We start from the raw sequence: 14,576 nt of genomic DNA, 5'->3' as shown, positions 1-14,576 counted from the left end.
TTGGCCAGGCTGTTGCCAGGCTTGTAGGAAAAGCCTCCTTCCTCTTTCTGGTGTAGTCAAATATAGGCTTCTTGTTGGGAATGCAAGACACATCTCTTCTTGTTGGGGATCTACAGTTGACAGTAGAGGTAGGACACGAGACCTTTCCTTTCTGGCCCCTCAGCTCCATTTTAAATGAGGTATCCTTTATTTGGTTTCACAATACCTGTGTTAGATACTATGCAATGTCTTAGTGATTTGATGATACATAAAAAGACATGATCCCCCTCCTTTATGAAGCTTCCAGTTGGATTGAGGAAAATGACATCAAACAATCACAAATTATTGTAAAATAACAACTGTGTTCAGTGCTAAGGAGAGGCAAATGGTCTAATAAAAACATCTAATAATGGGGAAATTTAACATAGTGCCACTGAACAAAGAGCTAAAGGATGAGTAGGGGAAATGTTGTGGAGGGGAGAGGTGGGGGTGAAAGGAGATTTCTAGGCAGGGGGAAGAGCATTTGCAAAGGCCTATTGGGGGTGGGAGCTTGGAAAATTCAAGAAATTGAAAAAAGACCAGCAAAGAGACAGGGTAGAGATGAGACTGGAGAGGTAGGCAAGGGCCAGATTATGTAGGTCACGTAGGCCAAGACAAAGACTTCGCTCTCTGTCCTAATAACTATGGAAACTCACTAAAGTGAAGATTGAGAAGTGTTATGTGACATACCCAGGTGTGCATTTGAAATTTTATCTTGGCTGCATTGAGGAGAATGCATTTGAGGGGGGCAAGATGATGTGAAGTCCAAATAGGAGGCAGTTGCAGTATTCTAGGCGGTAGATGGTTGTGGCTTAGGCTAGGATGGTAATAGCCAGAGACAGCAAAGAGAGGACAGATAGATTTAGTGGATAAAACCCTAAATGACGTGACCATGAATTGGCTGGGGTTGATGTACGAAAGCGGTCACGAATTATTTGTAAGTTTCTAGGTTTTGCAACTGGATGCCATTTTCTGAGATAGGGAATACTGGAAGAAGACCACATTTTGAGAGACAGAGTTAGATTTTGGGCATGGTGAATTTGAGATGCCCTTGAGATATCCAGGTGGAGGTAAAATCAGGCAGTTAGAAATCCGAGTGTAGAGGTTAGATGCGAGGTATGGCCTTGTGATATTTGTGTGTGGGTGGGTAGTTATTTAAGTAATGGGTGGGAATGAGATCTCCAAGACAGAATATGGAATGAAAGGAGAAGGCGGCCTACTCTCTTCTTGAAACTCATCCGGTGAACTCTGAGACTACCCTGTCGTGGTTCCCCTCTCACCTCTCCCCTTCTGACTGTCAACCGTTGCTGGTTTCCAAAGTATGGTCCTTTTTCACCCCCTTCGGGAGCATTCATAGTTTGTTTGTTTGTTTTTTTTAAGATTTATTTATTTATTTGAGAGAGAGACAGAGTGGCGGGAGGGGCAGAGGGAGAAGGAGAGAATCTCAAGCAGACTCCCCAGTGAGTGCAGAGCCCAGCGTGGGGCTCCAGCTCACAACCCTGAGAGCATCACCTGAGCTGAAATCAAGAGTTGGACGCTTAACTGGCTGAGCCACCCAGGTGCCCCAAGAGCTTCATAGTTTTATTGCTTCCACTACTCGTTTTATGTGAGATAAAATTTCAAAATCTTTATTTCCAACTCTTACCTCTTTCCTGGTTTCTAAAATGTATCTTAGCTGTGTACTAAGATTTCTACATGAATATCTTTGTCTTCCCAATACAACATATCTAAAATACTATTCATCGTTTCCCTCTGGACTCACCCTTATGATGTTCATATTCCTTTCAGTGGTATCATCATTTCCCCAGGCTTCCAACACTTAAGAAATTATCATTTTTTACGCTTTCTCATCCCCATATATCTTACAGTTATTAAGTTCTGCCATTTATTTCCTTTTAAAGCCTCATCTCTCTCACTTCCATTCCCTTTTTACTACTAATTACTAGTTCAGCCCTAATTATTTCATTTTTAGATTCCTTCAGTAACACATTTAATGATAGGGAAGGATATGGCATAATAGTTAAGAGTGTAGGCTCTGAGGTCTTATTATTTGGGCTCAAACTCTGACTCTTCCACTGCCTAGTTTTGTGACTTGGGCAAGTTATATAGCCTCTCTTTGATTCAGTTTTCTCACTTTTAAAATGGAGATGATAATCTGACTTCTTTCATATGGTTGTTGTGAAAATTAAGTGGGAAAATGCATGTTAGTGTAGTGTCTACCAAATAACAACTGGCTGCATTATAGATAGTATATAGTACAGTTGACCCTTGAATAACACAGATTTAGACTGTGCAGGCCAACTGATAATGTAGGGTTTTTTTTTTTAATCTAAATATAGTACTGTAAATATATTTTCCTTATGATTTTCTTAATATTTTCTTTTCTTTAGCTTACCTTATTGTAACACTACAGTATATAATACGTATGACGTTCAAAACGTGTTAGTCAATGGTTTATGTTATCAGTAAGGCTTCTGGTCAACAGTAGCCTATTACTAGTTAAGGTTTTGGGGAATCAAAGGTTACATGCAGATTATCGACTGTGTGGGAAATTGGTGCCCCAACCCCTTTGTTGTTGCAGGGTCAATTGCATGTGGTTTGCAAATACATTCTTCTGCTCTGTAGCTTGTCTTTCACCCCCTTAATAGGGTCTTTCACCAAGCAAACGTTTTACATTTTGATTGAGTCCATTTTATCAGTTTTCCCTTTTATGGATCATACATTTAGTTTCAAGTCTAAAAAATCTTTTCCTAGCCCTAGAGCCCAAATATTTTTTAAAGTTTTATAGTTTTACCTTTTATATTTAAATCTCTGATCCATTCTGAGTTAATTTTTGTATAAAGTGTTAAGACTTAGGTTGAATTTCATTTTTCCTATGAATGTTCAATTATTCCAGTATCATTTGTTGAAAAGGTTTCCTTCATTGAATTGATTTGGCCCTTTTGTCAAAAATCAGTTGGTCATAATGATGTTAGTCTCTTTCTGGCATCTCTGTTCTGTTTTATTGATCTATGTGTCTGTCCCTCCACCAGTATCTTACAGTTTTCATTCCTGTAACTATGTGATAAGTCTTGAAATCAGGTTCCTCCTGCCCTTATTATTTTTTTAAATTGTTCTAGCTGGCTATTCTAGTTTGTTTGGCTTTTTATATAAATCTTATAATAATCTAGTCTCTAGCTACAAGAAATCTTTCTGAGATTTTGATAGGAAATGTGCTAAATCTGTATATCAATTTGGGAAGTATTGACATCTTTACTGTTTTGAATCTTTGAATCTATGAATATGGTATGTTTTCAGTTTATTTAGATCTTCTTTGCTTTCTTTCATCAGTATTTTGTTTTCAGCAAATAATTCTTGAATGTGTTTTGTTAGATTTACAACTTAGTATTTCATTGTTTTATTTAATGATACATGGTATTATGTTTTAAATTTTGATATTCACATAGTCATTGTTAGTGTACAGAAATACAACAGACTTTTATGTATTTATCCTGTATCTGCAGCCTTGCTAAATTTACTTATTAGTTATTTATTTATTTAGGTAGATTCTTTGGGAATTTCTACATGGACAATCATATTATCTGCCAATAGGGACAGTTTTATTTCTTATTTTCCAATCTGTAGTCCATTTACTTCCTTTTCTTGCGTTATTGCACTGTGTAGAACTTCCAGTGTTATATTGATAAGAGTAGTGAAAGAGAATATCCTTCCCTTGTTCCCAATCTTAAGGTGAGAGCATTCAGTTTTTCACCATTAAGCATAATATTATGTGTAGGGGTTTTTTGTGTGTGGGGGGGATACTCTTTTTTTTTTTTTAAGATTTTATTTATTTATTTATGTATATGCATATGCCAGAGAGAGAGAGAGTGCAAGCGCATGCACAAGCAGGGGGAGTGGGAAAAGGAGAGGGAGAAGCAGGCTCCCCACTGAGTAGGGAGCCCCATGTGGGGCTCGATCCCAGGACTCTGGGATCATGACCCGAGCCAAAGGCAGACGCTTAACAGACGCCTGGATTACTCTTTATTAAGCTGAAGAAGGTCCTCTCTAGTTTTATTTTTCTGGGAGTTTATTTTTTTAATCATGAATGGGTTTTGAATTTTATTAAATGCTTTTTCTGAATTGATGGGTATTATCATATGATTTTTTTCTTCTTTAATCCGTTAATATGGTAGATTACATTGATTGGTTTTTGAATGTTGAACCAGTCTTGCTTCCCAGAATAAACCCCACTTGGTCATGGTGCATAATTCTTTTTATATATTACTGGATTCTATTTGCTAATATCGGTTAGAGTTTTTTTGTATTTCTGTGCATGTGAGATAGTGGTCAATAATTTCTTTTTATTTTATTTTATTATTTTTTTTAAAGATTTTATTTATTTATTTGACAGAGAGAGACACAGCGAGAGAGGGAACACAAGCAGGGGGAGTCGGAGAGGGAGAAGCAGGCTTCCCGCGAAGCAGGGAGCCCGATGCGGGGCTCGATCCCAGGACCCCGAGATCATGACCTGAGCCGAAGGCAGACGCTTAACGACTGAGCCACCCAGGCGCCCAATTTCTTTTTATTTTATTACATTTTTCAGGGAAGTACAGTTAGCACACAATGTAACATTAGTTTCAGGTGTACAACATATGATTTGACAAGTCTGTAATGGTTTTCTTTTCTTTAAAGATTTTATTTATTTATTTGACACACAGAGAGAGACAGCGAGAGCAGGAACACAAGCAGGGGGAGTGGGAGAGGGAGCAGCAGGCACCCCGCCGAGCAGGGAGCCCGATGTGGGACTCGATCCCAGGACCCTGGGATCATGGACCCGAGCTGAAGGCAGACACTTAACGACTGAGCCACCCAGGTGCCCTTGTCTGGTTTTAATATCAGTGTAGTACTGACCTCATAGAATAAGATGCGAAGGTTTTGATTACTAATTTAATTTTTTAAATAGTTATAGAACTATTAAAATAATTTCATATTGGGTGAGTTGAAGTAGTCTCTAATTTTTGAGAAATTGGTCCATTTTGTCTAAGTTGTCAAATTTATTTGTATAGAGTAGTTCATAGTATTACCTTTTTATCTTTTTTATATCAGCAAGGTCTGCAGTGATAGCTCATGCTTCGTTCCTGATACTGGAAATAGCGCCGCCTGGCGGGCTCAGTCAGTAAAGCATGTGACTCTTGATCTGTTACTGGAAATATATTTCTTCTCTACTTTTTCAGTCTTACTAGAGGTTTCTAAAGTTTATAGACCTTAATCAGCTCTTTTTTTGTTCAGTTTTTCTGTTTCATTTTCATTGATTTCTTCTCTTACTAGTTCCTTCCTTCTGCTTAGGGTTTAATTTGCTCTTGTTTTCCTAGGTTCTTCAGATGGGAGCTTAGAGTATTAATATCTTTTCCTCTTTTCAGATGTATGCATTTAGTGTTATAAAAGGATCTATAAAAGGATCACTGCATTAGCTCCTTTCTACAGATTTTGACATATTTTAGTTTTCATTCAATTCAATGCATTTAAAATTTTTTCCCTTGAAACTTCTTTGATCCATGGATTATTTACTTACTTATGTGATCTGTGGATTATTCATAGTTGTTTAGTTTTCAAGTGTTTGTAGATTTTCTTTTTGTTATGAGTTTCTGGTTTGATTCCATTGTTGTTGGAGGATGCACTTTGTGTGAGCTCAAGTCTTTTAAATTGTTTAGATTTGTTTGTGGCCCAGATGTGGTATACCTTAGTATATGTTCTCTGTGACCTGAATTCCTATTGGTTGAAGGGTTCTGTAAATGTCAGTTAGGTTCTTTTGGTTGATTGTGGTGTTGCTAAATATTTGTGTAGTTTTATCAATTTTTGAGAAACAGATGTTGAAGTCTCCAGCTATAATTATGGATTTGTCTATTCCTTCAGTTCTATTAGTTTTTGCTTTACATATTTTGTCACTCTATTGTTTGATGTATGCTTATTTAGAATTGCTCTGCCTTCTTGATGGATTGGCCCTTTTATAGAATGTTCCTCTCTGTCTCTGGTAATTTTCTTTGACCCAAAGCCTACTTTATCTACTGTTAAGAACTGCTGTCTTTTGATTATTTGTATGCTATGTCTTTTTCATCCTTTTACTGTTAATATTATATTTAGAGTGAGTTTCTTATAGATAACAGAATTGCATCATGTTCGTTAATCCACTCTGCCATTCTGTGTCTTAATTGATGTATTTAGAACATTTACATTTAAGATAATTATTGTTATTTTAGGCTTTAAGTCAGCCATTTGATTTATTTTGTTTTCTATTTTTTTTGTTTTTCATTTGTCTTTTAGTTTTTCCTGCCTTCATGTAGATTACATGAACAATTTTTAGAAATCCATTGTGATTTATCGGTTTGCATTCCCTCTTCTTTCTTGAGTCTAACTGAAGGTTTGTCTATTTTGCTTCTTTAAAAAAAAAAACCCGAGCTCCTCATTGATCTTTTTTATTGCCTTTTAAGTCTCTATTTCACTTACTTCCACTCTGATCTTTGCTGTTTCCTTCCTTTTATTAATTTTGAGCTTCATTTCTTCTTTTTCTGGTTTCTTGAGGTATAAAGTTAGGTTGTATATTTAAGATTGTTCTTGTTTCTTTCATTCATCTCTGTAAACTTCCCTCTTAGAACTGCTTTTGCATCCCCCAAGTTTTGGTGTGTTGTATTTCCATTTTCATTTGTTTCAAGGTATTTTTTGATTTCTGTTTTGATTTCTTCTTTGACTCGTTAGCTCTTCAGTAGCATGTTGTTTAATTTCTATATATTTGTAAATTTTCCAGTTTCCTTTTTGTAATTGATTTCTAGTTTCATACCATTGTAGTTGGACAAGATGCTTGATGAGATTTCAGTCTCCTTCAATTTATTAAGACTTGTTTTGTGTCCTAACTTATGATCTGTCTTGGAGAATGCTCCGTGTGTGCTTAAGAAGGGTGTGGCTTTTGGATGGAATGTTCTGTATATGTGTCTTAAATTCATCTGGTCTAATGTGTCATTTGAGGCCAGTGTATACTTACTGATTTTCTGTCTGGATGATCTATCCTTTGGTGAAAGCAGAGTGTTAAAGTCCCCTACTTTATTTATTTTTTATTTTTATTAAAGTCTCCTACTTTATTACTTATTATTGTATTGGTGTCTATTTCTCCCTTTAGGTCTGTAAATGTTTGCTTTATGTATTTAGATGCTTCTATGTTGAGTGCATAAATATTTACAAATGTTACATCCTCTTGTTGGATTGAGCCTTTTACCATTATGTAATGACCTTCTTTGTCTTTTATACAGTCTGTCTTTTTTTTTTTTAATTTTATTTATTTATCAGAGAGACTGAGAGTGTACCTATAAGCAGGGGGAGTAGCAGGCAGAGGGAGAAGCAGTCTCCCTGCTGAGTAGGGAGCCTGATGAGGGGCTTGATCCCAGGACTCTGGGATCATGACCTGAGCCGAAGGCAGATGCTTAACCAACTGAGCCACCAGGTGTCCCTGTAGTCTGGCTGTTCAAAATCTGTTTTTCTGATATGTTTAGTTACCCAAACTTTCTTTTCATTTTGTTTGCATGGGATAGCATTTTCCATCCCTTTATTTTTAGTCTGTGTGTGTTCTTATACCTGAAGTGAGTTTTTCTGGGCAGCATATAGGCTTTTTTTTAAATCTATTCAATCAATCTGTGTCTTTTGATTAGAGAATTAAGTCCATTCACATTTAAAGTAATTATTGACAGTTATATACTGATTTCCATTTTTTAACTGTTTTCTGGCTATTTTGTAATCCCTTTGTTCCTTTCTTCCTCTTTTGCTTTCTTCCTTTGTACTTTGATGATTTTCTGTACTGGCATGCTCAGTTTCCTTTATCTTTATCTTTTGTGTATCTACTATATGTTTTTACTTTGTGTTTACTGTTACTATGAGGCTTACATAAAACAACTTATATTTATAACAATCTATTTTAAGCTGATAACTTAAGTTTGAATGTATTCTAAAGCTCTACATTTTTACTCTCCACCCCCACATTCTATGTTTTTGATCTCACATTTTATTTCTTTTTATCTTGTGTACCCGTTAACAAATTGTTGTAGTTACAGGTTTTTTTTTATTATTACTTTTGTCTTTTAAACTTCATACTAGCTTTATAAGGGATTGACCCAACACCCTGACAACATTAGATTATTCTGAAATTTACTATATATTTACCTTTACCAGTGAGATTTTCACATGTTTTCCTGTTACTAATTAGTGCCCTTTTGTTTCAGCTTAAAGAAGTCCCTTTAACATTTCTTGCAAGGCTGGTCTAGTGGTGATAAACTCCTTTAGCATTTGCTTTTTGGAAGACTCTTTATCTCTTCTTCAACTTTAAAGGATAATTTTGCTGGGAAGAGTGTTCTTGGATGGCAGGTTTTTGCTTTCAGCATTTTAAATATATTATGCCACTTTCTTTTGGCCTGTGTAGTTTCTGCTAAGAAATCTGCTCATAGTCTTATGAGGGTTCTCTTTTACATAACAAGTTGTTTTTTCTCACAGCTTTTAAGATTCTCTCCTCGTCTTTAATTTTGACACTTTAATTATGTGTCTTGGTGGGGTCTCTTGGTTTATCTTACTTGGAATACTCTGGGCTTCCTGGATCTGGATGTCTGTTTCCTTCCTGAGGTTAGGGAAGTTTTCAGCCATTATTTCTTTAAATAAATTTTCTGTCCCTTTCTCACTCTCTTCTTTGGGGATCCTATAATGTGAATGTTGGCCTGCTTGATGTTTTCCCATAAGTCTCTTAAGCTATCTTCACTTGTTTTAATTCGTTTTGTTTGTTTTGATGCTCTCAGTGGGTATGTTCCACTGATACTTTCTAATGCTTCATCTAGTCTGCTCTTGAACCCCCTGGTGTGTTTTTCAGTGCATTATTGTATTCTTCAGCTCTGTGACTTCTGTTTGGTACTTATAGTTTATATCTCTTTGTTAACATTCTCACTTTGTTCATTTATTCTTCTGTCAAACCTAGTGAGAATCTTTATGACCATTATTTTGAACTCTTTATCAGGTAAATCACTTATCTGAACACAGGAAGGTTCAGGGACCCACGGGACCCACTGTGAGATGGACCTGAGCTGAAACTCCATTAATCATCTGGCCTTCCTAAGTGCCTGCTCTGACTGGTGGGCCACAGTGATGTTTTGGGTCTCTTGGAATTTGTGTCAATTCAGAGCCAGTTTCTAGTAGTCCCTGAAAGGTTTGAATATTTCCTTTTTTAAAAAATATTTATTTATTTGACAGAGAGATACAGCAAGAGAGGGAACACAAACAGGGGGAGTGGGAGAAGGAGAAGCAGGCTTCCTGTGGAGCAGGGAGCCCGATGCGGGGCTCGATCCCAGGACCCTGGGATCATGACCTGAGCCGAAGGCAGACGCTTAACCGACTGAGCCACCCAGGCGCCCCTGAATATTTCCTTTTTCCCAGTGCACAGTTCCCCTGGTAAACAGCCATAGGTCCCTTTGGGCAAGGCTGGGAGGAATATTAATAAAATAAGTCAGAGAAAGACACATACCATATGATTTCACTCGTATGTGGAATTTAAGAAACAAAACAAACGTGCAAAGGAAAAGAAGAGAAACCAAGAAACAGACTCTTAACTAGAAAACCAATTGATGGTTACCAGAGGGGAGCTGGGTGGGGGGATGGGTAAAATAAGTGATATAGGGGATTATAGAGTACACTTATCATGATGAAAAATGTAGTGCAATGCAGTGCAAAATAAAATATAAAAAATTAAAAAAGAAAGCTAAGCTTAAGCCTAGGATATCAGTTCTAAGCCTTATATATTCTCAGATTAACAGTGAGAAATTATCAGAGCTCTTCAGAAATCTAAATTTCCATAATGATATTTTACTGTGAAAACCATTAGCCATCACTTTCCTCAGTGCTGTGTGCACTGCCCTCTCTCCTCTGTGTAGGTAACACCATTTCTCAAACCTCAGTAACTACACAGAGCATTTTTCTCTCTCTCAGATACGTGGTCAGAAATGGAACAGGTTGATATCTGCTACTCTTCGTAAGACCAGATACTCATCCCAGGGCTGTTAAGTGGTTGCCATCAGCTGCTTTGGAACATAGGCAGTGTTGAATCCAGGTCTCAGAGGCTTCCTCCCATTCTTGGCTGCCCCTCGGCCCCAGGGCTGACCACCTCAGTGGCTGGATCCGGGAACGTCTCGAACATCTCTTCCCTGGGCTTGGTGTCTGTGCTTCTTGTAAACACTTCTATAGAGGGCTTCGCTTGCAAGTTGATGTGACAGCAAAGGGGACTTGTATTATCTTCACTTCTATGCCAGTTAAATGCAGTAGTTGATGTTCCATGTTAGCTTCTGCTCCACTGGAACTCTTACTCAACTCGATCTTAGCCACTTCTGGAATTCTTTGGCTGTACAGTTGACTCTTGAACAACACGGGTCTGAACTGCACTTATATGCAGACTTTTTTCAATAAGTATACCTATAGTATTATAAATGTATTTTGTCTTCCTTATGTTTTTCTTAATATTTCTTTTCTCTGCGTTTATTGTAAAATACAGTATATAATGCATATAATATACAAAATGTATTACTCAGCTATTTATGTTATCTGTAAGGCTTTCAGTCAACAGTAGGCTATTAGTAGTTAAGTTTTGGGGTAGTCAAAGTTATATGCATATTTCTGACTGCTCAGGGGTTGGTGCCACTAACCTCCTTGAACCTCTTGTTCAAGGGTCAGCTGTCCTAATCATAATCATAAGCATCTAATGAACATATTCTTATAGTAGATGCTATTCTAAACCATCTACATGAATCATCAAATTTCATTGTCACAAAATCCCTGAGGTTAGTGTAATTATTTTTTAATTAACTTAATTACTAGTATGAATTTCTACTATAATTAGTGTAATTCTTTTTCTTTTTTTAAGATTTGTTTTATTTATTTGAGAGAGAGAGAGAGAGCACGAGCGGGGTGGGAGGGCAGAGGAAGAGGAAGAAGAAGCTGGCTCTCTGCTCAGTGGATCCTATCCTTTTCAAGCAACAGAGTCTCTGGTGATTGATTGCTAACCCATGGCTACAAAAAAGGCCTGGATGAAATCCTGAAACTGCTATTTTTTGAACCACATTTTAAGACTGGATATTCTTAATATTCTCTTTGAAAGAAGGGAGACAGCAAGATGGATCATTATTCTCACAAGTCAGAAAGGTAGAAGTGGGAGCTGCTCTTGCAGTTGTATAAACATTGGTAACTCAGTGGTTATCAGACCATCCAAACTTTCTTATGCAACCAAAAGCTTCCAGAGCAGCTGCTTTAAATTTATAGAACTTGGCTGTCCAGAGAGTAACAGTTTTGATTCTTAAATGGTATCTCTGTGCCCTAGGGCAGAACATGTTGTTTGTAATAACAGGAACAATTTGTGGTCCAGAAGTCCTCCCCTTTGGCAGCCAGGTAAGCAGAGAAGAAACTATCGTTAATATCACCCTTGCTGCAGCCCGGTTTCAGTGGGAAGAGGTATATTATTAATTAGAGACAAAAGCCCCTGTCAGGAAAGAAAGGCCAGGCAGCTGAGGCAGGGATACAAAACAGAGATTGCTGTAGTGTCACTCGGTGAGTCCCCGGAAGGTGAGCAGCATGCAGCATGCCCTTACAGGTGCCAGAAGCGCAGCATTTAGGAATTGTGCCCCTCTGTGATCAGTCGTTCTCTGACTTGGATGCTCTCATGCGGTCACTCATTGTGGGAAGAGTTGAAGAACTGAATTTTGTCTCTCCCCAAATAGGGAGATTTGAGAGACCCAGGGTCAGGCCTTTGGGAAAGCGAACGGGGAGTGGTGGAATTGACTCAGCATTCAAAATCCCGGAAGCTGTGTCTGACTCTGGGCTTGGTCTGGGAATGGAGTCCTTTCTAACCATCCCAAACTAGCCTCCTTGTGCCTTCTAGAAGAAACTACTGGTGCCTAGGAGTTTGGCATCTAGAAAGGCATTTGGAAATTCCCAGAAAATCACAAAGGGAAGGGAGATCTGGAGATGGGGAAAGAGATACAAGGAGAACATCCCCAGAACAATTCAGTTGAGCTCCTTTTAGGGATTTACACAATCCTTTGGATATTTCTTCAGTTTAGGGTCCTGCTGGCTTGTAGAACTCTAGATCTCACCTTGTTAGGACCAGTCAGAACTCTGTTGATTTCCATGCTGCTCACTTATCTGAGAGAAACCAGTCTGTTCTGAACCTGAGTCCCTGACTTCAAAGGCCATTCTAGAAGAAACTGTTCTTGATCTTAGGGCTTACTCCCAGACGAGACAAATATAAGCCTCCGAGACACTTAAACTTTAGCAGGCCAGTCCTACACTAGCCCCGTGCCAGGTTTGTCTCCCTGCGTGGCACAAAGCTTCAGCTGCAGCCCCTGGGCTATGGCCTCTTTGGACAGCTGACCTCTGAGGGTAGTCTGCTGGCTGAGTCATCTGCCACCTACTCAGGCTACGGGGGTGTGTGGCTCCCGAGATTCTCACACACTGAAATCTTCCATTATCTTACCGCAGTTATGTTCTTGGGCTTTGGCATTACAGGAGCATATAAGACAGAATGTTCTGTTCACTTTTGCTTGGGGAAAGAGAAATAGTGAATTTCATACAGTTACGTTGCACAGTGGTGGGTCCACCTTTCCCCAGTATAACTCTATAACAAGTTTGTGGGTCAGTGTTCTCTCAGCTGCCATCACACCTGAGTTTTCTCTGGTAGACGACAGAAGTGACAGCAAGGGGGCAGTATAACGTCCCCTCCCACTTCTCCAGCCTGATTTGTCAATGTCCCAGCAGCCTGTAGAGGGAAGACTTGAAAGGGTGATGAGTGTTAATGAGGGCACTTGTGTTGAGCACTAGGTGTTCTATGTAAGTGATGAATCACTAAATTCTGCTCTTGAAACCAGTATTACACTATATGTTAACTAGAATTTAAATAAAAACTTAGAAAAGAAAAAAAAAGGAAGAGCATATGAGCATCTATGACTGCAGTCCTGGAAATTGGTCTAGAACTGCTGTTTGGGGGTGGCTGACAGGAGCCTCCCATTCTGTTCTCATTACTCCGAAATGCGGTGGGCAACGGCCGGAGCAAGGGGCTGGAAGGCAGTAGGCTGGGGCAGTGGAACAGGGCTCTGGGGAATGCCTCAGGGCAAAGCCCTCTCTGCCTTGGAGACTGAGATCCTGCTGACTCCATCTAGGAAGAGCCTCAGGAAAGGGGGTCACGCAGAAAGCTTAGGAGGAGTCCTGGTGAAGAAGTCCCTCGTTACTCCTGGCCTCCCCACAATCGATCCCCTGTCAACTATGTTAGGTGAGTTAAGGTCCTAAGCAGCACATGTGGTAGGAGCTGAACCAATGAGAAGGGGTGACCAAAAATCCATGTCTGAGCCCGAATTCCTGTTCCTTGCTTCTGTCACCGGTCAGACATGATCCCTGACTTCACAGCTGAGAGGACCCAGTTCAGGATCTCCCTCTGCCTTGACATTGTCACGAAATTTCAGTTCAGTCCTGTCTCTTAGGCATAAAAGAAAGACATGGGGCTCTGTGGCTTCTATGCCCAACTCATTCACTCGTTTGGGAAAATGGTACCTTCCAGGCCACCCATGGCTAGAAAGTCTGGAGGACAGTTAAAGGGGGAAGTGGGGCTGGGTCAGGAGGCTGATTTGGGCTGAGGAAGGGGGAGGGGGCCAAGGGTTTCTGGGGTGAGACCCAGCCATGCAGGGCAGTGTGGTGGGGTGGGTCCGGCCGCTAGGGGGAGCGTGGGTCTGAGGCAGGCCTAGGTGGACTGCAGGCCAGGAGAGCTAGTCAGCCAGACCCCATGTCCCCTGCAGGCCTGGGAGTGAGGCAGGTTTGCTGTCACGTGCAGAAGAAATGGTCACAGGAGAAGAAATGGGACTGGACATCCATCACACACTTCCTTCTTCCTGCCTGTGTGGGAGCTCGGAGGGAGCCCTGTCACAGAGCAAGTCTCCCTCTTCTCATGAGCTCACCTGGGATCAGATGATCCCACTTGGGTGGGCTCCCTGCTGAGCAGGGCCAGGGAAGTGCTGGTTGGAGGTTGGCAGAACTGGCGGAAGAGGATATTGCTGACTGCAGGGAACTTTCTTTGGGATCGGTGGGGAGGTGGGTTCTGTTTCTATTTTCTTTTATTTATTTCTTTATTTACTGTTTGAGGTCAACAGCCCTGAAAATAACTTTTTTTAAAATTTATTTTATTATGTTATGTTAGTCACCATATAATACATCACCAGTTTTCGATGCAGTGATCCATGATTCATTGTTTTCACCCTCCTTAATATCCATCACCGGGCTAACCCATCCCCCACCCCCCTCCCCTCTAAAACCCTCAGTTTGTTTCTCAGGGTCCATAGTCTCTCACGGTTCATCTCTCCCTCCGATTGCCCCCCCTTCATTTTTCCCTTCCTTCCCCTAATGTCCTCCATGCTCTTCCTTATGTTCCACAAATAAGTGAAACCATATGATAATTGATTTTCTCTGCTTGACTTATTTCACTTAGCAGAGTCTCCTCCAGTCCCATCCATGTTGATGGAAAAGTT

Source organism: Zalophus californianus, chromosome 11, assembly GCF_009762305.2.
Source record: "Zalophus californianus isolate mZalCal1 chromosome 11, mZalCal1.pri.v2, whole genome shotgun sequence".
Classification (NCBI taxonomy): Eukaryota; Metazoa; Chordata; class Mammalia; order Carnivora; family Otariidae; genus Zalophus; species Zalophus californianus.
This window is presented reverse-complemented; position numbering follows the sequence as displayed.